This window comes from Trichechus manatus, unplaced genomic scaffold, assembly GCF_000243295.1.
Source record: "Trichechus manatus latirostris isolate Lorelei unplaced genomic scaffold, TriManLat1.0 scaffold00015, whole genome shotgun sequence".
Lineage (NCBI taxonomy): Eukaryota > Metazoa > Chordata > Mammalia > Sirenia > Trichechidae > Trichechus > Trichechus manatus.
Genome location: NW_004443951.1, coordinates 23,306,913 through 23,319,636, shown reverse-complemented (window position 1 = coordinate 23,319,636; position 12,724 = coordinate 23,306,913). Strand labels below are relative to the sequence as shown.

General features: G+C 42.4%; 1 non-coding gene across 1 annotated transcript; it reads right to left on the bottom strand.

The window, feature by feature from the left end:
• Nucleotides 1–1,577: 1,577 nt before the first annotated feature.
• TRNAE-UUC (transfer RNA glutamic acid (anticodon UUC)) lies at nt 1,578–1,648 on the bottom strand. Its single transcript has one exon. It is a non-coding gene; the product is annotated as a tRNA-Glu (tRNA).
• Nucleotides 1,649–12,724: the final 11,076 nt, after the last annotated feature.

Genomic DNA, 12,724 nt, shown 5'->3' with positions numbered 1-12,724 from the left:
TCCTTCTTTATGTGCCTCAGTTTGCCCATCTGTACAATGATGGGGTTGGATCTATCTCTAAGGACACTTTCAGCTCTAATTCTGCAACTCTGTCTCTGTGACAGTCGCCTTTCAGGATGTCTTTGGAAGATTGTTTGCATGAAGTGGTAAAGACAGTGCTATAAAAGAAACCGACAGATCTGGGTGAGAGTTCTGGCTCTGACACTTCTTAAGCACTGAGATGTTGGGTGAGACACTTGACTTCTCTTCCATGTATCATGTTCCTAGCTCAGTGCCTGGCATGTCACAGGAATTAACTAAACATTCACTTCTCCCTTCCTCTCTCCATCTGGGCCTTATTCCCAAATGAGCTTCAGCTCACATAATCATGTAGCAACGGCCTGAAAGAACTTTGCAAACGGCAAAATGTTCCCCAAATGGAAAGGGTTATTATGGCTACACACACACCTAATTTCTGGGCTCCCTACACACAAATGAGAATAAAATCGCAGTTACTATTTATACCAAAACCATATCATGATTCCTAGGCTTCACTGCTTGTCAGAAATGTTGCACCTGATGAGACCAAATTCAAGCTGGGTTTCTCAAAGCCTAATTAAAACTCTATCATTGTGTCTAACATGTTGCCTTATTATTTTGGCTTAATTAGGGTGATGAGCAGGGGCTGGAAGCAGTAATTCCAGCAGTGCCGTGATGCAACATCTGGAGAGGAATGGGGCTTAGGCAGATGAGCAATTAAATCGAACTATACACATAGCAAGGAGCTTTGCATCTGACAGCTGTCTGGCCAGCCCCTCCGCAATTCAGAGGCTTGTGAGAGCCAGACCAACCTTCTCCCTTCTCCGCCTTTTCCTTAAGTATCAGGTACTGGTCAGACCCTTCGGAGAACATGGGGCAAAGCCACCACCTTGGGGAAGGCTCTGCCCGCTACATGAATTTTAGTCATTGGAGGAAGGAAGTGGGGACATTTGGTGGCAAGAGGAAACTAGTTCTTTTAGTGTTGGATTTGGTCAGCTATGGTCATGATGCTAATATGAATCATGCCAGAAAAACTCAGCCCTCTTTGAAATGTCATCGCTCTTCTCTTCAGTTAAGTGTGATCTGAAAATGGCCAATTATGCTACTGCTCCCAAGAACCAGCAGAAAGTATGGGACAAATGTCAAAAACCTTCCAGAACTCTCACCAATATCAAAGCTAGCTTATTGTAATAGTTAGGGTAGGTTAACTGCAGTAACAAATAGACTCTGTGGTAGGAAGCTTCTGAAATGGCTCCCAGCGATCTGCCCCCCGGTGTTCATGTTGTTGTCATTGTTGTTAGCTGCCACTGAGTCAAACCCAGACTCATGGCGGTCGCATGCACAATGGAATGAAATGCTGCCCGGTCCTGCACTATTCCCATGATCTGTTGTGGGTCAGTCAGTGTGGTCCTAGGATTTTCATTGGCTGATTTTTCCTGAGTAGATCACCAGGCCTTTCTTCCTAGTAAATCTTAGACTGGAAGCTTTGCTAAAACTTGTTCAGAATCACAGCAACATGCAAGCCTCCACTGATAGATAGGTGATGGTTGGGCATAGGGTACACTGGCCAGGAATCGAACCTGGGTCTCCCTCACGAAAGATGAGAATTCTACCACTGAACCACCAATGCTCCTAACCTGGTATTCACACTCCTGTGTAATTACATTCCCTTGAGTTGTGCTGGACAAAAAATTTGCTTTCAATGAATAGAATGTAGCAAAAAAGATGCGATTAGGTTACAAAAGACTGTGATTTTCATCTTGCTCACTTGCTCTCTCTGGCTTTTCTTGCTTGCTGTGATGAAGCAAGCTGCGTGTTGTAAGCTGTGCTATGGAGAGGTCCATGTTGCAAGGAATTGAGGGCTGCCTACAGCCAACAGCGATGAGGAATTCATCCTGCCAACAATCACATGAGTGAGCTTGGAAGCTGATCCTTCCTTCCCCAGTAGAACCTTGCTGATACAGCTCTTGCTGATGCTTTGATGGCAGCCGTCTGCGAGACTCTGAGCCAGAGGAACCAGCTAAGCCACACCCAGACTCTTGACCCACAGAAACTGTGAGATAATAAATGTTGTTTTAAGCAACTAATATTTGGGGTAATTTGTTACACAGAAATAAATAATTAATACAGACTCCAAGACGTATAGTGGCTCACATGCAAAAGAAGCTATTTCTAGTGCTTGTAAACCGTGCTTACGGAGACCTGTCATCTTCAACTCATGACTTCCAAGGTTGCCCCTTCAGCCAGTTGTGAGGGAACAAGAGCATGATGTTACATGTATGGGAGTTTTTAAGGGCCAAGTCTGGAAGTGGCACACATCATTTCCTCTCATATTTCAATGGTTAGAACTTAGTCTTAGGGCCACATCTAACTGCAAGGGAGGCTGGAAAATGTAGTCTAGCTGTGTACCCAAGAAGAAGAGGAAAATATGGATATTTTAAGAGAAGCTATTAGTCTTTGTCACACTTATGTACAACAGTATCTACATTCCAAAATAATACCAAGTCAGTATTACAATGTAAACGCCAGTCATTAAAGGACAAACTAACCCACAGCCCCATATTATTATGCTGGCCCCATAGCCCCTCACTGGTGTGGTCTTAATTTTAGAATCAAGGCCTTTTAGAGAAAGTGCTAGAGAGAAAGAGAAAGGGTAGATGGCTGAAGATTCCCTGATGCTTCTCTGAGACACTTTGCAAAAGGCATTCTGGACATGTTATGTCACCATATCAGTGTTTGCTCCCTGCACACTTTGTAATGATTTTTTAAATTGCTTGGGACACTTGCTAGAACCCAGGATTTTGTTCTCTAAAGACTCTCCTGTCCTGAAGGCAGCTTTCTTCATCACTGTCTCATCATATCAAAGATGGCTGAAGTAAAATTGATGGCCCCAGACCATATGACACTTTCCTTTCCCCAGAGGGATGGCTGCAGCTTCTGAGAAGGGGGCTCTGGGGAAGCCTAGCCCGTTCCAGAAAGGGTGTGCTTTCATTGTTAAAGGCAGAGTGCCCTTTTGGGGCTATTTTAGTCTTGTGTTGCCTGAGATATGGCCAGGCTGACCCGTTCCATTTCTTAAAGCTCTTATTTCTAGCACCTTTTAGAGTCTGTTTTCATGAGAAAGTATCTATCGATAAAACAGAGAAGAAAGAGAAGGAGCCCTGTGATCTCTTGCAGTTTCTTTTCAAGCCCACAAATTTGAGTTTGGGGTGAGTGGCTTTGCAAATTCTCTGCCTGTGAAAAGTTCATTTTAAGACCCACTGCCTTTAAAATTGCCAAATGGACTGAAATTTCCATTTCTGAATGAATAGCTGGCATTTTGAACAGTTTTGGGTACTCTGGCTCTATTCTCTGACCTTGGGCTGTGCCATGGTGATGTCTGAGCAACCATTCTTTTGGTGCCTGTTGGCTTGTGGTACCTGGCTGGGCGAAGTGGACATAGCACCCACTGGCCCCATTCCTGGGTCCAGAGTCTCTGACTTTAAGACATTCACAGTCTAGAAAAGGAGACAAACACAGGATTTCATAAATTCAACATAGTGCAGTGAGTGTAAGGTGGAAGTGTGCAGAGCATGCTATCGTGGTAGAGAGGAGGGCCGTCTCATCCATTCTGGAGGAAGGAAGGGAAGTGAGAGACAAGAAAGCATGGTACTTACTTGGAATCGCAAGTAGTAGGGGAAGGCAAAATATTGATGACATAGACTTTGGAGTTTGCAGTAAGAATTGGAGAAAAATAAGTATTGACAACAATTTCAGGAAGTTTTGATGAAAGAAAGGAGAGAGATCTGGTAGTAACTAGTTAGGGGTACAGGGAAGAATAAGATTTTTTTTAAGATGGGGTAAACCTGAACAAGTTTAAATGCAGTTGGGAAGGAGCTGAGAGTGAAGGAGTGATTAAAATATATAGGGAAGAGAGGGGATAAATAGAAGAAGATTCCTGAAAAATGGAAGGGAATGAGATCCAGAGAACCAACTGAAGTATTATTACTTTTAGAAAGAAGAAAAGACATGTAACTAACTGAAGAGAGGCAAGAAAGGATAGCTTTAGACTTAAGTAAACTTATACGTTTGATGGAAGAAGGCTGAGGTCTTTCTCTCTTTGAGGGCTTCTACTTTCTCTGCGAATTCATCTGCTTGAGCAATGATGAGGTGAGATTTAAGGATGGGTTAAAAATCCGCAATAGGCACTATGGAGAATGAGAGAGCTCTGAGCTGACACAGGAAATAGAAAACGATTGCTAGGCAGCATTGAGGGTCCATTTGAAGTCAGAGACCATAAATTTAGAGTGGAACCAGTGATTTAGAGTGACACCAATCTGTGTGGATTTCCAGCGGTGCTTAGCAACCAGAGATGAGTGATAATTGGATTCATTCGAAGTTGATGTTTGGCCAGAAGTTGAACTGGGGGGACACTGGGGTAAGAGTATTGGCAAGGGAGAAGTTGAAGTGATAAGAAATGGTATCTAAGATGGATCAGATGGAAATAAAGGCAGGCAGGGGCTCATATACAGAGAGAAATTAATGCTGGTACCAGGGACCAGCAAGGCAACATCTCAAGCTAATCTCTAAGGAGTGAATTTTCACGGTGCTTTATATAGACTGTGCTCCACAACCTACTGCATACTTCAACATTTTTCACAGTCCACTTCCAATCAAGATCCCACACCCCTGTTAGTATAAAAACTCATAGTGCATAAAGAGAAGTAGCCTTTGCTTGGAGCTGTGGAAAGGGCACGTAATCAATAGAAACAGGGCAGGCAAGCCCCCATATTTCCCCGAGACTTTCAGTAAATCCGAAAATCCCAGGAATCGTCTTCAATTCCCCTACATTCCTCATTTTGTCCCTGAATTCACTACCAACGCCTATTACTTCTAGTTCCTAATATATCTCAAATTTGTCTATTTCTTTTCATTTGGACTGGCATCACCTGGGTCCAAGACACCATTATTTCTGAGCTGGACCTTAAAAATAGCCTTGCCACTGGGCTCTGCCCTCTCAAATTCATTCTTCACACAGTAGCCAGGGCGCTCTTTTAGGAATATATATCAGAGCATATGTAGTCATTCCTATGCTTAAAATCCTTTAAAGATTTCCCATTGTTCTTAGAATAAAATCAAATTCCTTACCATTGAGTTCAGGAAAAGGAATCATGTAAAAAGTATTGTGATGGGAGGGAGCAGGGCAAATATGAAGTACCACATGGCCAGTGTGGGTAGGTTAGAGAGGAAAGCGTGAGGGATGAGGGATGTTCAATGGGCCTCTCAGGCTATGGCAAGGAGTTAGGGAAAGTTGCATTTTGAAAAGACCACCCTGGCTGCAGTGTAGAGATCAGACAGACTGGGGGTGAGAGTGACTTCAGTTAGAAAAGTTACAAAGATAATAGTTCAGGCAGAACTTGATGGCAACTTGGACTAATTTGATGCTGAAAATGGAGAGAAGCAAATGGATTTGAGGGAGATTTTTTGACGTAAAATGGAAGGCTTGGAACACTGTTTGTTACCCCCTGCTCCTATGTTTGCTGATCAATGCCTGCTCATTATTCTGAGGTCAACTTCAACCTTCTCAAGGAATCTTTCCCTAACATTCCAGATTAAGTCATACAGAGGCCCAATAAATGTTTGTGGAACTGATATGATAGAAGATATTCTTAAGATGGTAGAAACTTGATCATACATATGGACTAAGGGAAAAGAGCTGTCAGAGAGGGAGAGAGTAATGATATCAAAGAGAAGAAGTAATTGGTGGAGTGAGGTTCCAAGGAGCAAAGGGGCATGGAATCTGGAGCTCAGGTGGAGGGCTTAGCCTTGAATCAGATAAAACATGAGTCCTGTATGCCCACTAGGCTGGGATTACACTGAGGTACAGTAAGCCCAAATCCCTGAGTGGTGCGTACTGTTACCACGTTCAGTTGCCAACTGAAAGGTTAGTGGTTCATGTTCTCCCAGAGGTGCCTCAGAAGAAAGGCCTGCCAATCTACTTTTGAAAAATCAGCCATTGAAAACCCTGTGGAGAACAACTGTACTTTGAGACGCATGGGCTTGCCATGAGTGGGAATTGACTTGATGGTAACTGGTAACAGTAATCCCAGGCTGGTGACTTACACCAGTGGTTACCAGCTCTTCCTGGTTTGAAATTGCCTTATGAACTTCAGAATACTTCTTGTATTCCCAGATGTAGCTATACTTTTAATATCCATTGATTGAGAAAATACACAATAGCAAGAAGCCCCATGAATTCAGAAAAGCTTTTAAATGACATTTCTTTTTGTTAATCACAACTTTATTCACTCTCCTCTTACAATAGCACATGTGTGTGTGGAATATATATATTTTTTTCTAAGACAATACCTAGTGCAATCAAACTCTGCAAATTTGGGCGCCCTCTGCCCAGGCTCCTGAGTCAACAGATTGGGACTCGTGATCTAGTCTAGACCATCTTCTAACGGGAGTTGATAGTATCTGTGACTGTCTGTCTTCCCCTAGACTGGGAGATCCTTAGGGGGAGGACTCATGCCTTTTTTACATCCCCAGCACCTAGTACAGGCCATCAGACAAAACAGGTTTTTAAAATGCTAGTCGAATGAATGAAAATAGAATTATTTACTCGGTCATTTTATTATTATTTAAAGTAAGATGTCCAAATATTCTCATATATTCAGTTTCTATTAAAAAAAAAAATCCTGATTTCTTTCCACCTAGTGATTAAGATAATTCAAATTCAACCTATTTCTTTAAGGTACTCCTTTCAGATCCACATCTCCTTAAGCTGAGGGAGCCTGCTCTGGCTTGGGTTCATTTTTCTGTTTCTAGACAGTCTTTAGCAATGCATCATCTTAGTAAAGTGCCTGGCTCATTCCACGGAGTAAAATGTTCTAAATGTGCAGGCACATCATGTCCTTCAGATGTTCCAGCTCAAAATTCAAATTTCCACATTTGCACATGCTTATTTGGCTAAATGTATCTTGCAGGATTAGTTTAAGCCACTGCACACAGCTGACTTTTTATTTTGAACATTAATATATAAATCTGAAGGGAAGAATCACCTGGTCTTACGTGAATGTAATAAAGAGGCATTGCAGCCCTTGGCATTTTAATTGGATCCTTTTGATGGGAGAGGCCAAGGGAGACACCAAATCCCATGATGTGATTCTTTAACTTCCGGCTGTCCTTGGAATGATGGAGAGAACGCTAGCTGTGTGAGCTCTTGGGGGCACTACTCACCAGGAACAAATTGACAAACGGATTTGAAATTTCAATTGGAGAGTCAGCTGCCACTTCACAGGTGGCCCAGTCTTACCACTGAGTAAGTGTGGTTCTTCCAGCCGCCAATTAAAGTGGTGAAACTGTCCCATGTGGGCAGTAGCCAATGAGACATTCACTTTCTCAAGTGTCCCCACTAGAGCATTCTGCGATCCAATTATCTATTCCCTCTACCCACACGGTACACTTTTCCACCCTTCGTCAGTTCCCCCTTTGCCTTCACTTCCCTTCTTTTATCACTGAGATTTTGTGACTAGGGCTTTGATCTGGTTCTTTTCAGTTCGAACCCCTGCTGAGAATTTGCATTTCCACCCCAGGTACACTGAATCAGAATCTACATTTTAACAAGATCCCTGGAATGTATGTTCTGATTCAGTATATCTGGAGGGGAAATGCAAATTCTCAACAGGGTCAAACCAGCATGAACTGGTTTGAAGCCCTGTTAGTGATCCATTGCTATGAGAATTATTGCTTTGGAGATGGGAAAGGCTGAATGATGGCCTTCAAATAGATGGAACATGGAGCACACTCACACACACACATACACACACACACTTACACACATGGTAGGGCTTGGGCCCAGACACTGCTAACGTAGACTCCTGCTCTGATTGGCAGACTCCCCTGTCTCCTCAGCCTCTTCTCCCAATATCCTCTCCACCTCCTGCCTTTTTTGAAACATGGCTGTTGCCTGAGGATATCACTTTTCAGGCAGCCCTCTCAAGTGGAGGCTATATTTTCATGTTTGTATCTGCAAATTCTCAGGACTGGGAATGAACTGCTTGTTTTCCTCACTCCTCATGGCTGCTTCCAGACCATCTCTCCCCCTCCCTTCAAAAGCCACTGTTCCTTTGAGACTCATACTATGCTCCCCTCATACACATGCCCATGGCTGCCACAGATGACTTGGATAGTCCCCCTCGTTCATTGTAGACTTAGTTCCTGGTTCATTATCTTCCCTTATGTCTCAGTTTCCAAGTACTCTAAAATCCACGTAAATGGCTCATCCAATACCTCGTTCTTTGGGTTTTTATACGCCCTTGTCCTCCAATGACACTTTCTTCCACTCTACCACTAATGCCTAAGGCTGCCCGTGGGCTCTAAAATATCACCACAAAAGGTACCTCTACCTCTAAAATTATAATTCTAACTTCCGGCCCTCTGACTACAGCCTGTCCTTCCATTCGCCTTCTTAAGTGCCCCCACTAGAGTATTCTACAATCCAATTATCAAATCCCACCACCCACAGGCATACAGGAGTCCCTTGATGGCACAAACAATTAAGCACTTGCCTACTTTAGTAGTTTGAACCCACCCAGAAGTGCCTTGGAAAAGAGACCTGGCAATCTGCTTTGAAAGGTCATAGTCATGAAAACCCTATGGAGCACAGTCCTACTCTGCAACGCATGGAGTGGCCATGAGTGGGAATCAACTCACTGGCAACTGGTACTGGTACACACATACACTTTTCCACCCTCTATCGTCTCCCCTTTGCCTTTACTTCCCTTCTTCTACCTCTGAGATTTTGTGATCCATTGCTATCATCACTCTCCTGCAAATATAACCACCTTAACTCCCTTCCTCATCTCTTCAGTTATCATACTCTCCTGAAAAAACTCCAACTAAAAGTGAACTCGACCATTCACATTGTCTCCCTGCCGGCATCCCAGCAGGTTAAGTGCGTCACACATCCAAGCTGACCAGCTTCTCTTTATTTTATTTTTTAATTTGAACACTTTCATCACTGAGACTTATATTAGGAAATAGCATACTGACCCTACACCAAAATCAACCTGCGTTTAGGACTCTCCTCAGTGACCCACAATCCAATAGTTCTTTGGAAATCTCACTTTCCACTTTCTAAGAAGACTATTTCATGCTTCTCTTGCAAACCTCCTGTGCCCCAAATCTCTTGGCTGCCTTCACAGCAAAGCTTCTAGAAAGAGGTGTCTGCATATGCTCTGTACTTTCTCATCTCCTAGTGATTCCTTTACTCAGTGTAGTCTGGCTTGAGCTATCACTTTTCCAAATGAGACTGGTTTTGTCAAGGTTACCAACAACTTTCTTGTTACTAAATCCTATGGACACTTCCTGTCCGTCTTATTCTTACCCTCTTGGCTTCCTTTAACACAGTCGATTGAGTATTCCCTCCTCAAAAAACTCCCCATGTCATCATTCTGCTTTTTTTTTTTCTTGTTTCTTTATTTAAAAGACTTTTTTTTATTGTACTTTAGATGAAAGTTTACCGAGCGGATTAGTTTCTCATTAAACAATTAATTAATACACATATTGTTTTGTGACACTGGTTGCCAACCCCATAGCATGTCAACACTCTTCCCTTCTTGACCTTGGGTTCCTTGTTACCAGCTTTTCTGTCCCCTCCTGCCTTCTCATCCTTGCCCCTGGGCTGATGTGCCCCTTTAGTCTCATTTTGTTTTATGGGCCTGTCTAATCTTTGGCTGAAGGGTGAACCTCAGGAGTGACTTCAGTACTGAGTTAAAAGGATGTCCAGGGCCATACTCTCGGAGTTTCTCCAGTCTCTGTCAGACCAATAAGTTTGGTCTTTTTTTTTTTTTTTTTTGAGTTAGAATTTTGTTCTACATCCTTCTCCAGCTCTGTCCAGAACCCTCTGTTGTGATTCTGGTCAGAGCAGTCAGTGGTGGTAGCTGGGCACCATTTAGTTGTGCTGGACTCAGTCTGGTGGAAGCTGTGGTAGTTGTGGTCCATTAGTTCTTTGGACTAATCTTTCCCTTGTGTCTTTGGTTTTCTTCGTTCTCCTTTGCTCCAGACGGGGTGGGACAAATGGAGTATCTTAGACCGCTGCTCACAAGCTTTTAAGACCCCAGACGCTGTTCACCAAAGTAGGACGTAGAACATTTTCTTTATAAACTATGTTATGCCAATTGAGCTATATGTCCCAAGAGACTATGGTACCCAGCCCTCAGCCCAGTAATTTGGTCCCTCAGAGAGTTTGGTTGTGTCTATGAAGCTTCCATGACCTTGCCTTGGTCAAGCTGTGCTGACTTCCCCAGTATTGTGTACTGTCTCACCCTTCACCAGAATTACCACTTATCTATTGTCTAGGTAGTGTTTTCCCCTCCCTACCTCCCGCTCCGTAACCAACAAAGATTATTTCTGTGTGTAAACCTTTTCTTGGGTTTTTATTATAGTGGTCTCATACAATATTTATCCTTTTGTGATTGGCTTATTTCACTCAGCATAATGTCCTCCAGATTCATCCATGTTGTGAGATGCTTTGCAGATTCATCATTGTTCTTTACTGTTGCATAGTATTCTTTTGTGTGTATGTACCATAGTTTGTTTATCCATTCATCTGTTGATGGGCACCTACGTTGTTTCCATCGTTTTGCTATTGTGAATAACGCTGCAATGAACACGGGTGTGCGTATGTCTATTTGTGTGATGGCTCTTATTTCTCTAGGATATATTCTTAGGAAAGTGATTGCAGGATAGTATGGCATTTCTATTTCTAGCTTTTTAAGGAAGCATCATATCTTTTTCCAAAATGGTTGTACCATTTTACGTTCCCACCAGCAGTGCATAAGAATACCAATCTTCCCCCAGTCTCTCCATGTCATCACTGTTCTGTTTCGCCCGTTGCCCTGGCCACTTCTCAGTCTTCTCGCAGGTATCGCCTTCTCCACCCAACTACTGTGTGTTGGACTTCTGTGTGGTCTTCTGTATTCCCCAGGACTCATTTTGGGATGTTTCCTCTCTGTTCACTCTCCTCACATGATAACATCTATTTCTAGGGCTTTAAATGCCATCCACATGCTGATTCCTCCTTAATTTATATCTCCAGATCAAATTCTCCTCTGATTTCCAGACATGGATATCTCACCACTTAATTGACCTTTCCACATGATTCTCAGACTTACCATGTCCTAATGTCCTAATATTTTCAATCCCCACATATGCATGTGAAACCTGGACAATAAATAAAGAAGACCAAAAAAGAATTGATGAGTTTTTATTATGGTGTTGGCAAAGAATATTGAATATATCATGGACTGCCGGAAGAACAAACAAATCTATCTTGGAAGAAGTACAGCCAGAATACTCATTAGAAGTGAGGATGGCAAGACTTCGTCTCACATACTTTGGGCATGTTATCAGGAGGGGAGGGATCAGTCCCTGAAGAAGGACATCTTGCTTGGTAATATAGAAGGTCAGCGAAAAAGAGGAAGACCCTCAACGAGATGGACTGACACAGTGGCTGCAACAATGGGCATAACAATGATTGTGAGGATGGCACAGGACCGGGGAGTGTTTCCTTCTGTTGTACATAGGGTCGCTATGAGTTGGAACGGACTTGATAACACTTAACAACAAAAATAACAATGTCCTCAGGCTCTTCACTCTCCCTTCATATCCAGACTTCTCCCAGTCTTTTGTAACTTTGCAAATGGTACCATCTTTCTGCCCAATTTCTCACACCAGAAACCTGGGTGCCACCCTTGCTTCTCCCTCTCTTTCTATCCCTTCTCCATATTCAATCTATTATCAAGTTCATATAATGCCGATATCCTAAATGTATCTTAAAATGATAGAATTCACTCAGCCTAAGGCCTTCCAGATTCCTCCATGTTATAAGATGTTTTATGGATTCATCATTGTTCTTTACTGTTGTGTAGTATTCCCTTGTGTGAATATACCATAATTTATTTATCCATTCATCTGTTGATGGGTACCTAGGTTGCTTGCATATTTTTGCTATCATGAACTGTGCTGTAACGAACATGGGTGTGCATATATCTATTCATATGACAACTCTTATTTCTCTGGGATATATTCCAAGGGGTGGGATTGCTGGATCATATGGTACTTCTATTTCTAGCTTTTTAAGGAAGCGCCAAATCGACTTCCAAAGTGGTTGTACCATTTTACATTCCCACCAACAGTGTATAAGTGTTCCAGTCTCTCCACAACTTCTCCAACATTTATTATTTGGTGTTTTTTGGATTAATGCTAGCCTTGTTGGGGTGAGATGGTATCTCATTATAGTTTTTATTTCCATTGCTCTAATGGCTAATGATCATGAGCATTTCCTCATGCGTCTGTTACTTCCTGAATGTCTTTTTTGGCGAAGTGACTGTTCATATCCTTTGCCCATTTTTTAATTGGGTTCTTTGTCTTTTTGTTGCTGATGTTTTGCAGTATCTTGTAGATTTTAGAGATTAGACACTGATCAGATTTGTCATAGCCAAAAATTTTTTCCCAGTCTGTGGGTTGTCTTTTTACTCTCTTTGTGAAGTCTTTTGATGAGCGTAAGTGTTTGATTTTTAGGAGCTCCCGGTTATCTAGTTTCTCTTCTGGTGTTTGTGCATTGTTACTTATGGTTCATAATCTGTTTATGACATGTATTAGGGCTCCTAAAGTTGTCCTTATTTTTTCTTCCATTATCTTTATCGTTTTCAATTTTATGTTA